A 19,256-nucleotide genomic window follows, 5' to 3' on the forward strand; every position below is an offset into this window, starting at 1 on the left:
TGCTACTATAATTATCGAAGCAAATTGTAATTGAAACAGAATCAATGTGAACAAAATAACTAGGTTTTTATTTGAAAATGGAAAATAATTATCGCAGAAGCAGCAAGCAACAAAAATCCAATAATTATTCAAATTACAATTATAAAAATAAACTAAAGCAAAATGCAAATCCGCGCCCGGCCCAGTGAGCTTTCGGACGAGCCGATTCGGGTGCAGAGTCAACAACTATCTTTAGTAGCGTTAAGGGAAGGTGACTTTTTGCGGTGACAAGATGGCGGCGCGACGCCACATGCAGGCAGGCCGGTTGGACGACCAAAGCACAATGTCGGAAACGTTCAAAATTCGACCAATTTCGGTGCCCCCTTTTTCGGCCAAAAGTTTGTTGACTTTGTACACAACTTGTAGCAATCGGCAAACTTCCCCCAGGTGGATAGGCAAAATTCGACAAAAATAAGATAAATTTCGATTTTTTAAAATGTTTGGAAAAAAATTGTGCCCTACCGAGCGCAGGAAAGGATTCGCTCCGGGTTTGGTTCCGGAGCTGGACGGAAGAAGGCTTTTTTGATGATTCCTATGAACGACTCCTGACACCACGATGACCGCTCGGACACTCGGTCTGCGGTCGGGTTTGCGGAACTACTTATTTTTTGTAATCTAATTTTAATCACAAACACACATTCACACAGAAACACAAACACTCATATGTATTTATTCTCTTATTAAAATGAATGAAAAAAAAAATAAACACAGACACAAACAGTAAATAGTAACAAATAATCAGAAATATTCAAAAATTATTTCTCAGCAGAACAAAACCTAAGAGAAACCAGGATTCAAGCAGTACGCAAACCGATACCCAAAATCAACCATAAAAAATAGAACACACTTTTCAATTAACGGGCATGCTTTCATCGTAAACAAAACAATTACAACAAAACAGTAAAACGAAGCAAAAAAAAAACAATATAATACGAACAACTTTCAGCTACTCTAATTTGAGCTCATTTCCAGAACATCATTTATCGTCAGTCTAATCTGAACCATATTTTGGCACAATTTTGGCGCATTTGAAGATATGCATGACACCGAAATCTGTAGTGGACACACGTACTACTTGCATAACTAGTATTTGGTCAACTCAGCCAACATTTCAAAAGCATAAGAAGCAAAGCAAATTTTAAACCAACACACAAACACACAAACACACTTGCAAACCAACGGAAGTAAAAAAAACTAAAAAATACAGAAAAAAATATTTTCGGTACTACTTGGGAGTTTTTGTTTATATTTTGTAATATGTAACTACCACACTTGTTTTCCATAGAAAGTTTTGTGAGAGAAAGAGACAACAGAAAAATCAGTATACCGATTCACAATAGCAAAAGGGTTTGGGCAAATTCACACAAATACACCTACAACACGCACTCACGCGGAGCGGTAACAGCAGGCACTCATGTTTTGGTGAAGCGAAACTCACCACCACTTGGACGCAAACGCAAAACATGAACAGAGCAGCTGCTACCGCGTGTAAAAGAGGTATGCAAAGATCAAAACAATAGTACCAAATCGACGAATACATACGAAAAAGGAACACAAAATTACCGCAAAGCAAAAAAAAAATCCCACAAACAGCAAACGTTTATACTATGTATGACAAACAATAGACCAGAAGGTATCCGGCGCCTGTACAGAGAAAGAGAGAGAGAAGAACGAGAGAGAAAACAATTGACAGCTCTCTCAAAATTTCCACCAGAAAAAACACACACACACAGAGAAACAGGAAGTCCGAAAAGTGTCGGCCACTTCCGGCGGCGGGTACTGATTTCTAATTGATTTGCTTTCATTTTTATCGACTCCAAACGAAACGTACTCGAGGGGCAACCCCCCCTGCGTGGACATCCAGAGATGACGTAGTGACTAATCTTAGCCGCGTCCTCGGAGCGTTGGAGTTAGGATGTAAATATTTAAACACACGTTTATTTACCGATTTTCATTTTTAACAACCGAACACACACAAAACTTCTCGGCGCAGGATTTTTCTCGTCGGGAAAATATATTTTTAAGTTGAAATAGGATAAAGTACCTAAAAATATTTGAAAGAAAAGCAGAAAAAACACAGAAATAGTGAAAAAATTATCTTAAAACCACTCAAAAGTAATGTAGTTTGAAATCTTTTGCGAAAAAAAAAAATGAGAAACATTTGTGCCAAAATTTTTCACAAAAGCGAAACCAAAAACAACAGTAATTGCTGGTAATAATGACACGCTTACGAGCAAAATTGGATTTTGTTATGTAAACCACCCCTTCACAGATTTGGGCTGAACGTTTTCGGTACACTCATTTTTTTCTTCCTCTAAAGTTTCGTTTTCTGTATTTTACCTATCCACTGTATAATGGGTAAAGATGTGCAATATGAATTTTTCTGTAACAAACACCAACAGCAAGGTGACAAAAACAAGAGAAAACAAAAAAAAACTAGCGATCAAAAGATGTAAACAAGTAACAACCATTTTGGCGATTTTTCAATGCTCTTTAAAAAAAGATTCTTTCAGTTATTTTTAATTGCAAATATGAACACACACACACATAATAGTCCATTCGGAGAAACTTATATCAATGTGTCAAATCTATCGTAACAAGACAGCAGCAAAAAAGAAGCAGAAATCCAAAAAAAATATTGCAAGACCCAAAAAGCATACAGTCACAGTTTGAAGAAACAAAAAAAAAGAAGCAAATAAATATAATCAGTAAAATCTTACAATGTGTATCACCTAACAACCATTACTAACAATAACAAGAAAGGAAATAGCATCAAATAATAATCGATATTGAAGACAACTACATTTACCATCGCAAATAAAAACAAAACAGGGAAACGGTTGAAAATAAAACTCAAACACAGAAAACAACAATAGCAAACGGTTAATTTTGTGCAACTCCAGCTCATATAAATGCTGAAGAGTGGTGTTTCTTCCCCGAAGGGAACTACTTTTGCGAGCAGTTTGTTTTTGTTTTGTTGGAAAATCCCTGTTGGAAATGGTGATTCCAATGACAAATCGTCCAATAAATATGGAAGGCTTGGCAGTCGAATCGCCTGACAGGAGAGCTTAAGTTTGCCAAACAAAAGAGAAATATTTCGGAGCGAAATTTCAAATTTGAGATTGATGAAATCCTTTTGGAAAAGCGTACAAATGAACTGAAATTGAGACTTTTAACTAATATTGAAATTTTTTATTGATAAACGAAGGCAACGATTTATTTTCGTTCCAATTTGTTTAACTAATTGATCTTGTAATTCAACAGTTTAGATACTAGTAGATTTCTGCAAAACTGACGTGTTTGAACGCTCACCTTTGGCTGTATCTCAATTTCTGGAATCTCAGCTACTTTATTTGATAATCACACGTGTAAAACGTCACTCAATTTGAACAAATTTCCACTAAAGCACAGTTTAAACCACTGGGATCAAAACATTTTAAATTTAAAGTAAAATTTGTTATTGTTTACAGCATTTTTCGACTCACATTTTGACAGATGATTTCAAAAAAGAACTTGAACGCCCTCAACGCCCCTAGTGACGTCTAGCGAAAATATTTCGCAAATAATGTTGCCAGTTTCATTGGTTATACCTAAGCATAAAGTTTTATCAATATTTTTAACCATAAATGAAATTAATGATTAACAACGGCAAGATCAATGGGAGCTTTACTTAAACAAATTTATATACTTTCTGGGCTTGGGTTCAGAAGGCTACCATTGGCACCTTCTGACGTGAGATTTTTTGACAGGTCAACAATCCGCAAAAGCTCCTTACAAATCCATCTGCTCGTAAACAAAAATTGTACAAAACTTACTCAGAGGTTCAAATGGTAGGCTTTGAAATATAATTTTTTGTATTTTTATTGTGAAAATGATGGTAAAATTGACCCTTTCTAAAAATGCTACCAATTTGACAAATAATTAAAATGAAATCAACGATCCCTACCATTACACCAAACCTGCAATAATGACATTTTGAACACTCAAACAAATCAGTAAATATTTCGAATCGAAGGAATTTTCCATCATGAAGTTTGTTTTTAAATAAATAATAAAAAAGCTCGCAAAAGTTCAATACCACTCTCTGGCGTTTGACCTACTCAACACTAACAATAGACAGGTTAACAATAGTGCGGCCCATTCCAGGCAACCAAACCAGGGAACAAAATTTGTCGCAATCAAAAAGCAAAAAAAAACATTATTCGGACGGTTTAATTTTTCGGTAACTATCAATACAAAACAACTGGCAAACAACTTTTGACAAACTATAACGAAACAGATTTGGGCAAACAACAAGAACACATTTCGGTCGGAAAACATGTTTTTTTAGAATAAAAAGTGTTGATTGTTTTCAAACTTTCGTTTGTTGTTTTTAATGTCGTTTTCATCGAGACATGGAGTTAGATTCTCATACAATATTTGAGCATTTGTTTCTCTTCAGCGTTCGTTTGAGTTCTATTATCACTGTTTAGTTAGGTTATCTAGCAGACGAGAAAATAAAAACAAAATATTGAAGAAGATCATCAACAATTCTAACAACATTCAGAGCAGAGAAGAAAGAAACATTCGGGAAGAAGTTATGTTTTTGGAAATTTTGACGAAAGGCACAAATACAAAAAGGCGACAAAAGCAAATCATTCAGATACTGGAAGTAAAAAAATAAATAGTCAGGCTACAAAAAAACAATCACAACAAAACATCAAGTTTATTAGTTCCCTTTGGTTACAAGTTATGGAAACTGGTAGTTAAAAAGACTTATTAATATCGTGGAAAACAAAAACAACTTTTCAGAACAACAACAAAAGCGAATAATAATTGCGCGCAAAAAGAAAATCTTTGGAACAACACGTTAAAAAAAACGCAAGCAAGATCATGGAAAGAGTTACTAAAAGAAACGAAAACATCAACAGAGTAAAATAATTTCGAAGAAAGCAAACAAAAAATGCAATAACAGTTCTTGGTCAGTGGTTAATGATGGAAAATGATCCTTGTTCTTCCCAGCCAAAATCATACAAGAATTATATAAAATGGTAATACTCTGTAAAAATACTTTCTAGCAAGCAAAAAATAAACTGTACAACACAGAAAAATGAAACGTCAGAAGAGTATTTTTGTATCAATATTTTGTAAACGTTTGTGTATAGTAACTTTACGAATAAAACCAGAAATCCAGAAAGAAAAAAAAACAAATATTTAGGCAAAACACATACGTTAAAGCAAAAAAAAAGTATAGATAAAGAAATAATGTGGTTACACTGTAAAACTTTCGGCATACTTACTCTTATTTGTAACAAAAGTAAAATTGTACATTTAGGCAAGAAAAATATCCACTCCAAATATAACTACATACAAAAATAACAATTTCGGCATACAAAATTACTCATTATGTAAATAAATTTGCACCCACGGAAGAAAGGACCATTTTCCAACCTTCAACACACAGCCAAGTTGTGCTATCTGCGTTCCAAAATCTCTTCTCATTGTTGAGAAATATGAAGTTATGTGAGCGAAACGTTAAAGAAAATCTATTCTGAGTGAAAATTATAAGTTTTACAAATGGCAAAATGAAATCATTTTGAAACTAGAAGCGAAAGTTAAATTAAAAAAAAGCAAAAACAAAAAATGTCCAAATCGTCATGATACAAGACGAAGCATTTATGCTAATAATCTTTATTAAACGAAGATTCTACACTGAGAGGAATAAAACAAGACAAGCTAATTTTAGAGAAAAAAAATTGCTGATGTTTTAAAAAGAGGGAAATACAACAGTGTAGATGAAGATTAAATCGTCGGATCATGCCCGTATGAAAACGTACAAAAAGTAAAGATGTCTTTATTTCAAAGCGATTTTCTTTCTATTACTAAATTAAGTGATGATCTTATTGTAAAATCAGAAGAAAACGGTGAAATCTAGTATAAAATAAATTGTGAGCGGAACAAACGTTGGGAAAATCGAAATCAGACAACACGAGAGAGGGTTTTGTTAAACAATGTAACATTTAACAGTATATATAAAGCATGAACATACAACTTTTACGTTTGAGAATATTTTTTCTCAAAATTTCTATCAAAATTATTATTAAAATTTAAGAGACAAAACAAAAAAAACGAAGCAAGAAAAAACTACTTACAAAAGAAAGCAAAAACACAGAAATTGTAAAAAAGTAACCAAACTGTAATATAATGGTCGATTTCTAGAAGAAAAATTAAACATAAAGCCCAAAATAAACACTAAAAAATTACCTACAAGTGGTTGACGCACATTATAAAACCGTTTCAAACTAGAAGAAAGAGCAAATAAAGCGAAAAAACGGGATTGCAAAAGCACCCGAAAAAGAGCAGCAGCATACACATAGATGAAAGTAAAAAAGCGATTAATGAAAAATTAAAACACGAGCGAACAAGAAAAATACGAACATCAAAATATCGAACATTTTGAGCAGCAAACTGGAAAAGCACGACGAGCAACACTATCAATAAAAAGAACACGAAGAACAAGAGCTGATGAAATAAAACATAATAAAAGCTGATGAGATTATATGAAAAAAAATTCAAACATGAGGACAAGTGCAAGAAAAAAAGCGATAAAAATCACATAATGGAAAAAAATCTACATTTTGCATAAACAAAAAGTATATTTATGCTTATTATTTTATCTCTGTAACAAAGCGTGTCATTGTCCATACATGTTATTAGAAGTTTCAACTGTTTGGTGTAATAAAAATTAATAATAATGAATAATGAAAATAAAATTATTAATAAAAAGATTCATCTTATTGATGCGTAGTTTCTATCACAGCCCTGTTCGAAATCAATTGAATTGAGAATCTTTATTGCCTCGACTCAATTTTGAGTTTTTGTGAACGTTATTTTTATTTTCTAAAATACAATCAACAGTAGCTATGTTGGTCTGTATAAATTCATCCAAGCAAGTTATTTTTAAAATTGAGAAATGTCATGAATTGTTATGAAACTTTGATTTTTTTAATATGAGAAAATTTCATATAGGTTTAATTTTTTACATTTAAAATCGGATCAATAGGCTCATTGATTAAATCTAACAAAAACAAACTTTGATTTTTTTTGTTGATGAACAAAACGCATCAGTTTTGTCAAGATACTGAACATTAGTGAATTTCCTGAAAATAAATAAAAATACATTTAAGCTACAGTTTTATTTCTTCACAGGAAATTCACTAAAAAAAACATAACTGTGGATGGGAGCCCAAATCTATCAAATCTTATCGAAACTGAAGTGTTTACGAGCGAGTCCACGAACAGGGCATACCCCTTTGTATGGGACGTCGTTTGGACTTCACCAATCTGCCTGAAATTTTCAGGGGTTGTTTGTACATATAAAACTAGCTTCTGGCCAAAATATGAGCACTCTAGGCCAACGGGAAGTGGGGCAAATCGGGACACAAAGTTTGAATGTTAAAAAACGTCAAAAATCTTAAAAAAGCTATAACTTAGGCAAAATTCACTTTAATTTCAAAATTCAAAATGCATCTTAAAGTGTTTAAAAAAGCAACAAAATGCAGGGAGAAGCATCCTAATTGGTTAAATTTAAAGAGAAATCATTTTTAAAAATGTTGAGTTGCGTAAAAAGAGCTAAATAATTAGCACTCCGAACTAATTACTTTTCTTAATTTCAATCAATTGAATCAACAATGTTTAAAAATATTTTTTGAGGAGTTGGACGAGGATTGACTCTATATTTATACTATGAATTCAATGCAATTCAATTCGGTTTTATTTATGAATTATCAAGTTACAATGAGTTCATTTAGATACACAACAGAGTTTTGGTGTTTCTTTCAGCTGTGTTTTACATCGTAATTCATTCGAAGGCATTCTTACTTATAACTATAGAATAGACAAGAGAAGGAAATTTTTTTCAAAAAACTTACAGAATTTTATACTATGAATCATGACATATTTTTCAATGAATTTTACCTAAAACTAACCATAACTCGATTACGTTGCACTTTTTTTTAAGTTTCACTGAAATATTTTTCGCTTAAAGTTAAATTTCACATATTTTTTTAAATTCCTTTCGTGAGTTTTCTCTGAACTTTTTTAAAATCACTTTTCAAAAATCCATTTCTTTGGTAGGAACGTAAATAACCAAATAGGACATTTTCCAGACCTTCGTTCCTACAAAACTCCCTGTTGCACACGTCGGGAGATCAGGGCGTACCAATTTTTACGCAATGCGTTACGTTTTACTAATAAGTCGATTTCTCTAGAACAACGCAACATTTTTGCAATCTTTTAAAAGCATTTTGTAGGTTTTGTTTAGATCTACAAAACGCTTTTTGGAGCTTACAAAAATATTAAACGGTTTAAGAGAAATCAACGAAATAAAAAGCGTTACGTCTCCGCGTACCAAATTTCCATCGCTATAAAACTGTTAACCCTCTACAACCCAACCCCGCCTCTAGACGGGCTTCGATTTAAAAAATCGCCAAAAATCCATTTTTAAACCAATTTTTGATCTTCAAAAAGCATTGGAAAGAAGAACTCTTAAAATTTTGGAATATTTTAGGGTTGGAAGTTTGACTTGTTTTATGTGACTTTGCCAATGTTTTTAAAAATGTAATTTTTTTAGGGGTCAACTTTGGCTGTGTTTTTTACTAACATTTCCTATGGTAGCTGCCTGACATATGGCGTCGCGGTGTGCATCAAGCTTTCATAGCATACTAAGGAAAATTTGGTGCTTTTTGAGGGAAAACCGTTGATTCCGGAGACATCGGATTGTTTGCCGATGCGCCAAAACGCAATGAATGAATCCATATGCTTTCTTCAAAAAGTGTTCTCCAGACCATTCCTTTTAGGCCTGACCATACCAGAAGTTGGCGCTTGATTTTCCCAGACCTGTAGGAGCGTTTGAACAAAAAGTCCAAATTTCCCATAGTAATTCCCATGTAAACTTTACACCTGATGCGCGCAGCCAGATTACAACCAAATGCGCTGAAATTTGGCATGAGAGCTCCTATGGGCATGCCCTACAGGGAACCATACTAAAACTTGATCGGAAAACTTTTTGAAAAACGTTACTTAATCCACCTTTAGGTGGTTGGTGGCCTTCCTCACATTCATAAAGTCAATACATTCAGTCAAAATAGAAACATTTCCCCTTAACATGTTTAACAAATCAACTTTATTACTCATTTCTTTTGATAGGGTTTTCAGACCTTCAATCTGGCTCATCAGCAAGGTCTGATAAAAAACCTATCGAACGATAGTTCGCATGGATGATTCGGACAATATTTCTATCACAATATCTGAGACCCGGCCTCCAAAAAAAAATATGAATAACACATAAGTGCTTATAACTTTTGATAGGGTTGTCAGATTTTCAATGTTTTGGACTCGTTAGAAAGGTCTTTCAAGTACCTTTCTAAAAATGTATAACATGACGGGTTTTCTTACAAAAACCACCCTTTTTACAATCTTCCGGAATGTAGTCAAGATCGTATAGCCAATTCGGAGATAATCGAGTGACAATTTTTTGTCCACCCACCTACACACATCCACACAGACATTTGCTCAGAACATGATTATGAGTCGATATTTATACGTGAAGGTGGGTCTAAGTGGTAAAATTAAGAAGTTAATTTTTCGAGTGATTTTATAGCCTTTCCTCAATAAGGTGAGGAAGGCAAAACGTACCCACCCTAATGCACCATCAGAATGCACACCCCCTCCTCACCCCGCTTGCCTACTGTGGTGAGTGTCTAGGATAAAAGCGATCATCGATTTGAAGCAAAGCTTTCGGGTGTGTGTCTTAGACAGTTTTTTTTTCTAAAACTTGCGCGATTGTCTGAAAACCGTTGCAATCTGAAATAAAAAAAAAACTCTAAAATTGTTCATACAAAAAAATTTTTTTGAGTGGAGCGCTGACAATCATCTACCCTGCAGAACCCCTCTACCACAAAGTTACCCCGTGGTTTATGGTTGGTCCCTCACCTTGGCAAAGCTTTTTAGCTAAAGTTAATATGCTATGAGCTTAAAAAAATCCTATCCGACAAAGAATATCAGCTAAATTTTGATGGCGGCCTTTTTTCATAACATTATTTTTATTAGGTCTTTTTCGGTACTGGGGCCTGGTTAGGACCGAGTCGGCTTGTGTAATTACATTTTCTTAAAGCTAAGACTAATTACAGAGCATCTTGTGTGTATATGTTAGTGGGAGGGGAGCCGATTTGATGTCGGGCTCGAAGGACGCTGTCTTGTAATTTTATTTTATGCAGTTAATTCTGTGTGAAATTAGAACAAAGCTGCACACATAATTTAACTACAAAACTGTCGTGTGCATCTCAGTCAAGCAAAAATTCATTTCTGGATAATGAAAAGTGAGCTATCCACAAAGCTTTTTTGTATGAAATATTTAACTGAAATTATTGGAGCTTGCATGCAAGTTGGGTTGGTGAAATAGCTAAATTTATATTTATATTGATTTTTATGGAAACATTTCATTTTTCCCTTGCGTTCAATTAAACTAAGAAATATTTCATATCTACGTTACTACCCGGTTAGAAAAACTACACGAATTCGCCAATTTTCTCACTGGGTAAGTAACGCATCTTCACTTACAAATTCATAGCATTCATAGATTACAAAGCCGTATTGTAGAACTTCCAATTTTTTGCCATCTTCATATCACTGAGGAGGCTATAAAATCACTCGAAAAATTTAATTCTTAATTTGAACACCTAGATCCTCCTTCACGTATACATATCGACTCAGAATCAAATTCTGAGCAAATATCCTTGTGTGTGGTGCGATGTTGATCAAAAAATGTGCACTGAATTATTTCGACATTGGCTCAACCGATTTTGTCTGTTTTGGTCTCATTCGATCCGTCTTGGGGTTTCATAAGTCGCTATTAAAAAATATAGAGTTTAGTTAAGTACTTCAAAAGTTATGCTAGAAAATTTTAGCAATCGTCCGGAAGATTGTAAAGGGTTGTTTTTGTAAGAAACCCCGTCGTGGTTTACATTTTCAGAAAGGTATTTAAAAGACATTTCTAACGAGTTCAAAACATTGAAGATCTGACAAACTTATCGAAAGTTATGAGCACTTAAGTGTTATTTATGCACTTTTTTGAGGCCGGATCTCAGATATTTTGATGAAAACGTTATCCGGATCTATTATGCGACCTGACATAAGACCTCTCCAACGAGTTCAAAAGATTGGAGATCTGACCCTGTCAAAAGTTGTAATCACATAAATGCACTGGATTATGAAGATCTGACTATCCAATCTGATGGTATGAATAATGAGTCAAATGGATAGAACATTGAAAGGTCCGCCATTTTGTGTCTATTTTGGATAGAATTACGCTTTAAATGTGAGGAAGGCACCAACCACCTAAGGGTGGATTAAGTAACGTTTTTTTATTCATTGTTATTTAAAAAGAAGACGATCTCAACTCAGACCATCTCCACATACGGGGTGACGACTTCTACACCTGAAATTACTTTACTGCCTATTAACAACTAAGGCCGGGACCGACGTTTCACTACGCCATCCGATGGAGGGCTAGAGTAGATGGGAATTGAACCCATGATCATCCGCTTACAAAGCGAACAGTGTAACCATTCGGCCACGGCTGCCTTGTGACATGTATGCTTTGAAAAGATAGAAATGTCAAATAATGCACACAAGTTCACATAATGTCCGATTTGCATTTTCTCCACTTTTTTTTGCATATAACGTCCAATGTAACCAAATGTAATCAATTTTTGTTCGTTGATCTTGAATTTAATATTAATAAATACGGGAATAAAAATACGATTTTTGTATTTTTCATGTTTTGATTATTCGAAGTATCTACCCATCAGTAGATCGATCATCAAACCATGAATTTGAATTTGGCTCACCAGCGAATTGATTTCAATAAGTTTTTAAAAAGTGTTTCAACTTTATCTTGAATATAAAATTCGCTCAATTTTGGCTTATTTAAGTGTGGCTCAATTCAAGCAGCACTTGCGTAACGAAAATTTGGATTTTTGTCTTATTTAATAATCAAACAATCCCAATTGACATAATCAACACTCAAGGGACAAACACTTATCCATTAGCAAAATATTGCCAAACAATTTGGGTCCTACTCCAAAATTAATTTGAACAACAAGTAGCCCTTCTTAACCAAATTCAACAGAACTACCATTTCTCGATTCCTCAGATAATAACAATAACAGTATGCGGTAGGGAATTATGCCATAACATAAAAATTTATAACCATAATTTTACTCTGACTTCACTTGTAGCGTAGCGGGAAAGAAAACAGAGGAGAACATATTTTTACCGATGTTTGTCTTCGGTGCAAGACTGTGCCCCGTGGCCCAGACGGTTAATGAATTGGGTGCTAATAATTGCGAATAAATGTTCCGGTTCTCTTTAATTTGAATCCTGGGACCATACAATTAACTGTGACTGATTCTCCACTTTTGATTTGATGAGGAATTAGATTTTTTTACGGGAAAATTTGTTCTGTTTTTTTTTTGTGATCACATAAATGTACTTTTTTGATGTTTTAAATTTAAAATAGAAACAATATAAACTCACAAAAGTTTTCACTCAATTTGAAAAAAGTAGAACAATTTTCCTTTCTGCATAAAAACATCAACCAGTCAGTAGAATTGAGCAAAATGCCTATAGCTAACGAGTAACAAAAGGTAGAATGATTTATGACCCTTCTGCTGCATTTCTACGAGACTTTAATTAGTGCCCAAAACTTTAGATTCACAAACAAGAAGCGTTGGAATGGACAAATGTCGCAATGTGACGATTTCTTGACTTGTGTTTCTTTGTGCCACTGTCTTTCGATTCATCCTGTTTTTTTTTTTTTGCTTGTTTACTTATTTGCACTAGTTTCTTCCTCCAGTGGGTCAAACTTTCGCAGTAAAGTTTCGTGACATTTAATTGTAGGAGAAGTTGCAAATGAAATACCTGGTTGATGGAATATTTCGTTAGGAGATGGTTTGAGTTTAACTAAATGTGATTGTTTTACTTTAGCCAAATTTTAATTGTTTAAGGTCTCGTTGAAATTTTTCATTTCTATTTTCATAATATGTAATATTTCCTCAAAAAGTTTCGGCCAAGGGCTGCACGATTCTTAAGTATCCTCAGTGCAATAAATAAAGTTCCCAGTCCTGCTAGTTTGAACTATCCTGGAAGGAGTTTAACTGACTGTATCGGCAGTCCTGTTTGCGACTGTCGTAATCAGGGAAGCGATCCGCCAAATGTTGGTTGTTAGTATTCCTGGTTATGAGAGTCTGAACAGTATAGCTCTGGTCCTGCACCAGTTCCCTATCCTAATGCCTCCCCGTATGCTAGATGATGACTTGAACATCTGTCTAGCTGGCGGTCGACGAAGTCCATGTTTCGAATCGTGGTGATTGCCCTGTCTTGTCACATGTATGTACGTAACTGACGTATAGGCGAGTGACAAGGTAGCACTATCATGACGAAGTATGATTGCGTGGACGGCCATCACTAGGGAGTTCCGTAGTGATTTTTCAATGGAGCGTAGCCTTGGGTGTGAGCAGGCAGCCTATTCCAGTCACATTCAAAGTGAACTGTTTGTTTGCAACAGGAGTTGCGCCCTTTTGGGAAGTCACTCCGGAATTTAACGATCCTTAGAGAGGATTCTACAGGTCAATCATATTGAAATAGCCGAACGAGGAGGGCACGGAACAACGCAGTTGGTTTGGGTGCATACCTCGATTAGATGTATAATTTTGGGTGGGATTGGGTTATATGGATAAGTAAGAAGATCATATATTTATGCATCTTTTTGTCTTAATTTTCATGCTAAGTACGGGCCTATGACAGGAGGACGATTGCACAACGACAACCGCAATTCGGAGTGATATTATCATTAGAAACCCTGATGTCACTCAGGTTCCGGAAAGTAACTGTATCGTTATTTTATAGTTTTTTTTTTTATATTTTACTAACATCCCTTTCTTTGCATGGACAACATTATAAAGCGGTAATGTGGGAAAGGGAAGTAATTTGTGATTGTAGAAGGTATTGTTTTGATTCACGGCATGTTGAACGAACTGTTGTGGATGTACCTAGAACATCGCAGCACGGGCTATTACTTCTGCACATTTCCGACAACAGTACACAGTGGTTCAAAAGGCTGTTTTGACGAACTTAATTGATTAGAGCAAAAAGTAAGCATTTTCGTGCTTTGACATGTTCTACAACTTTGTTCAGCGTTGTCATGGCCTACTTTTGGTAAATTTGTTTTTCAAAATACTCATCACAGCAGGCTATGGAATTTCTAACTTTTGACAGTTAAGAGATAGAGCTTTGGTGTCGGCAAAGTTGTAGGGCTGAAATTTTTTACAAACTTTGTCGAAGACACCAAAGCTCTATCTTTGCGTTGAATACCAGTTTTGGAACCTTTTTCATAAAACCCTGCCAAAAAACAGTTTTTTGACTAAAACTTTGTTGAACTTTGATTTTAGACGATTACAATGTTCAGAAGAGTTGTCAGTAATATCAAAACAAACAACTTTGTCGAAGAGGCCAAATTGATAGGAGCTATATGTGATGAGTTATAGCAAGATTTCGTGATAATTTAGCTAGTTTTCGAGCTCGGTATACAAAGCCTCGGGCAAATTTGGGCAAAAACCCATACAATAGGCTTCAAGTATGACTATTCCACTACAAAATGTCGGGTGAATCATTCGTCCGAAGGTTTACGGTCATAGATTTCCGAGCATTTTAATTTATTTTATTTTTGATGACTATTTAAATGCATTTAGGACACTTTTAAGGCACTTAAGCCATTTTTGCGATTTATTCGGGAACATGAGGCGTGTAGGCCAGACTCTTGTGAAAATTTTGATGCATTGGAAGTCTAGTTTTGAGGCTATCCAGTGTATTTTTGGGAATATCTTTGAAAACAAAAAAACAATCCCTTCCAAAGAGCTAATCTGCGAATCTAGACATCTAGTCAACGTCATAACGTTGGTGTTGTAAAGACAGTAAATTATTTCAAATATTCATATTATTTATTAGCCAATAGGTTCCAAAGATAGACTTCCAATACATAAAAATTTTCACAAGAGTCTGGCCTACACGCCTCATGTTCCCGAATAAATCGCAAAAATGGCTTAAGTGCCTTAAAAGTGTCCTAAATGCATTTAAATAGTCATCAAAAATAAAATTAATTAAAATGCTCGGAAATCTATGACCGTAAACCTTCGGACGAATGATTCACCCGACATTTTGTAGTGGAATAGTCATACTTGAAGCCTATTGTATGGGTTTTTGCCCAAATTTGCCCGAGGCTTTGTATACCGAGCTCGAAAACTAGCTAAATTATCACGAAATCTTGCTATAACTCATCACATATAGCTCCTATCAACTTGGCCTCTTCGACAAAGTTGTTTGTTTTGATATTACTGACAACTCTTCTGAACATTGTAATCGTCTAAAATCAAAGTTCAACAAAGTTTTAGTCAAAAAACTGTTTTTTGGCAGGGTTTTATGAAAAAGGTTCCAAAACTGGTATTCAACGTAAAGATAGAGCTTTGGTGTCTTCGACAAAGTTTGTGGAAATTTTCAGCCCTACAACTTTGCTCAATCTCTTAACTGGCAAAAGTTAGAAATTCCTTAGCCTGCTGTGATGAGTATTTTGAAAAACAAATTTCACCAAAAGTAGGCCATGACAACGCTGAACAAAGTTGTAGAACATGTCAAAGCACGAAAATGCTTACTTTTTGCTCTAATCAATTAAGTTCGTCAAAACAGCCTTTTGAACCACTGTGCAGTACTTGTTTGGTACCTGGGCTGAGAATGTAGCACAGTTACCGAATGCTGCTCGCTTCCTGGGCTGAACGAAAAATGACAAGGGGACCGATGCATAACTTTTTCTCTACAAATGATGGTTGCTTAAATTTGTTTCAGAGCTCACTTTTCATTTTTCCTTTAATTTTGACTTAACATTTCATCAAAACTTAAATATGATTTTTAATTTGCTGAACTTGCTTTTGCATCCACTGGCCCCTCATCATTCCGGTTTGTTACACAGAAAAAAATAATGTAAATTTGGAAGCTGTAATTTTGGAAGGTTGAATAATACCTCTTTTATGATGTAATTTTACCTCAATTTAGACTGAAAAAGTGACATTACACCAGAAAAGTGGTAAAATTTTACATTTCCAGAGGTAAAATTACACCTTTTTTCTGACATAAAAGATGTACCCCTTCCCAGATGTAATATTACCATGATTTTTTTTTTCTGTGTAGGTTATTTTACGTTTGTCTGCTTTTTAATTGGGCTACAGCCCAGTTACCGAACAAGTACTGTACCTTAATTTTGCTTCACACATCTTTCTACTATTCTGCTCTCATTTCCCAATAAATACTGAAACGTGTTTTCCATCACAAAAACAGTTCCCCTTAATATGCGAACGATGTTAACTTATGCTTATCATTGATCTTTCCTTTATCAGTTTACTTATTTATTTATTAAAATGTCATTTTCATCGGCTCCTACGCTTTTTTCCTTCAAACTACAATTTTTCTTTCAGTATCGAACTTTTTTTATACGCCCTTCTCTTCAAACAAGTATGGTTCGAGTCCTTACTCAATATATTGAATGATCACACACATAACATTATTGTACTTTTGGTAAACTTTTGAATAACATGCTTAGGTCCAACACATTGCAACAAAACACCGCGACAGAAGAAATAGCAACAGATTAACACGATTCAACATTAGGGAAGATTTCAGGAGAAATTCGTTTTTGAATTCAATCTAAAAATAAAACAGTTTTTGCTTTAATGAAAGTTGATAGGCACACTATAAATGGTTAGGCGCTTATACTTACATCAAACCCTACGCAATGTACCACCTCCGGAACGAGTTCAAATGCGTAACCGGAACAGGTGCGAATGCCTGGCACGCACACTCAAAGCGTGTTCTAGCGTGTTGCTCGTACTGACTCAGAGCAAGGGTGAGATGTAGGTGTAAGGGCACACAGAAAAAAAAATCATGGTAATATTACATCTGGGAAGGGGTACATCTTTTATGTCAGAAAAAAGGTGTAATTTTACCTCTGGAAATGTGTAATTTTACCACTTTTCTGTTGTAATGTCACTTTTTCAGTCTAAATAGAGGTAAAATTACATCATAAAAGAGGTAATATTCAACCTTCCAAAATTAAAGCTTCCAAATTTACATTATTTTTTTCTGTGCAGTGCGTGTTCATCGGGAACCTGGTGCATAAGATCGGTCAAGGTCCGTTTGAAAATTGCGAATTGCGAATTGCGAATGTAATATTTCCTCAAAAAGTGTATTAGCATGAATCGAGGTGAAATCAGCTTAACCCCTTCCCGCCCAAAGCAAAATCGAGATTTTTTCCGTTTTTCCTTGCCATTTTTTACAGACTTGACCAAATTGGATGAAATTTGAACAGTGCAGGAAGAATGAGTTCATTTGATTCAAAAGATTTCGAGAAATGTCAATTTGAAGTAAAAAAGTAGTGGTGCTCTGGTGCAACCATGGGCGTTAGAGGGTTAAAGATTAACACTTTTTTATTTTATATAAACGTAGGGATGATTGATTCGGACCATTTTCTAGATTTTGAATGAATAACTGACAGTATAAACAGATTTTTTTTTAATTATTATTTGCGTGTTGACATTATGACCATTGCTCACAATTACACCGTTGAACGGCGATCATTCGGTTATTGCCTCAAAGCACGAATGGCAAGAGTGGCTCCAAATTAGGTGCTTTTGAATCCTGGAAAGCATTGCGTTACATCCAGTTTACCTTAACATTCCAACGCCCAAGGCTTCAAAAAAGTTGGAACGGTAACTTCAACTCAATGGTTCTCGGACATAACTCAACCAATCAAGATGATTCTTCTTTCCAGTGATTTGTTAGGATGTCTAGATGATTCTAGAACTTTGCAGAACTTAACTTGATCAAATCTGTAATTTTTGCGATCAAAAAAATCGTTCCAACTTTTTTTTTCGCGTGTAAAAAAAAATTCGCCAAAAATTCAGCACAGGCAGTCGTTTTAAAAAAGGTGGAACGATGATTTCGGTCGCAGAAATTACAGATTTGTTCAAATCAAGTTCTGCAAAATTTTAGGATCATCTAGACATTCTTTCACTGGAAACAAGAATCGTCCCGATTGGTTGAGTAATGCCCGAGAACCAGAGAGTTGAAGTTACCGTTCCACCTTTTTTGGGAGACTTGGGTGTCCGTGTAAGTTGGACATGCGTTGGGCGTTCCAGTGTTAAGAAATGGCTAGCCTTAATCCCACAATTAAGCACAACCCGCGTTGAAACGCATTTTTCACGTGAATTTCCTACGCACAACCTGCACCATGATGATTGATTGTCGCGTCACTTCGGATTGACCGCTCCAATATGCAAAGAGGCTGCGCTGCGCTTTGATTGATTAGCTCGTGAACAAGTTTCGCTCAAAAATATAAAATAAGCAAGATTGTTAAGTACTGTCTGTGTGGCGGCCGAGCACATTAGTCCAGGCAAAATGCAACCGCTACCTGTCCAGGCTAGCCGTTAATGAAAGAAGCAAACGGAACATTCATCACCGGGAAATTACAGCGCCGCGCAGGACGACGTGCGTTACATCTTGTTCAACAACGCTGCAACTTGAACTGCGCAGCTGAGTTCAACTTCGCCAAATCGCAAACGGCATCCCCCTATAGCTTGTGTGTGGTGGTCCGAAGTGGAGATTCTTGCAACAACATTACAGATCGGTTAAACTGTTGACCATGCGGAATGTCGTTTCTGCTCTCCACGCGGTGGCAATCGTCGCTTAGGACTTAGTTGCGACTTTTACGCAAAGCCAGCACACCAAGCCCCAGCCCATCAATCAATGCTACCTTTTGCCTCGTGTGAAGGCTGCCTCCCCCCAAAGCCCTCGAGATCTGGCTGATGACCGCCCGAGCTTGATTAGTCGCCTTGCACTTATTTGAGAAACGGAATGCAATTTTGCTGAAAAGCTGGCCGATTCCAGCAGTGCGTAGTGCGAGCGTGAAACCAGTCCAGTATCCCGGTATGATGTGTGGAGGAAGGGGCAGGACGCGAGTTCTTGGACGTGATCTCCAAAGTGATTAATAATGAGCGATAATAGCTTTTTGAACACTGGCCCATTCCAATTACAGCGTATAGGGGCATCTCGAAGACTGTGCTGTAGACTCTATT

The 19,256-nt window shown here is 35.5% G+C and overlaps 1 protein-coding gene across 7 annotated transcripts in view; it reads left to right on the forward strand.

The window, feature by feature from the left end:
- LOC120423418 (homeobox protein prospero) overlaps positions 1–6,147 on the forward strand; it is a 126,995-nt gene extending 120,848 nt beyond the window's left edge. For all 7 annotated transcript variants that reach the window (XM_052710516.1, XM_052710512.1, XM_052710519.1 and 4 more), the window contains one exon: positions 1–6,147. This exon is cut by the window's left edge and continues 27,296 nt beyond it. The gene's annotated coding sequence lies outside the window, so the exon portion shown is untranslated.
- Positions 6,148–19,256: the final 13,109 nt, after the last annotated feature.

Source organism: Culex pipiens, chromosome 1 (genome assembly GCF_016801865.2).
Source record: "Culex pipiens pallens isolate TS chromosome 1, TS_CPP_V2, whole genome shotgun sequence".
NCBI classification, from domain to species: Eukaryota; Metazoa; Arthropoda; class Insecta; order Diptera; family Culicidae; genus Culex; species Culex pipiens.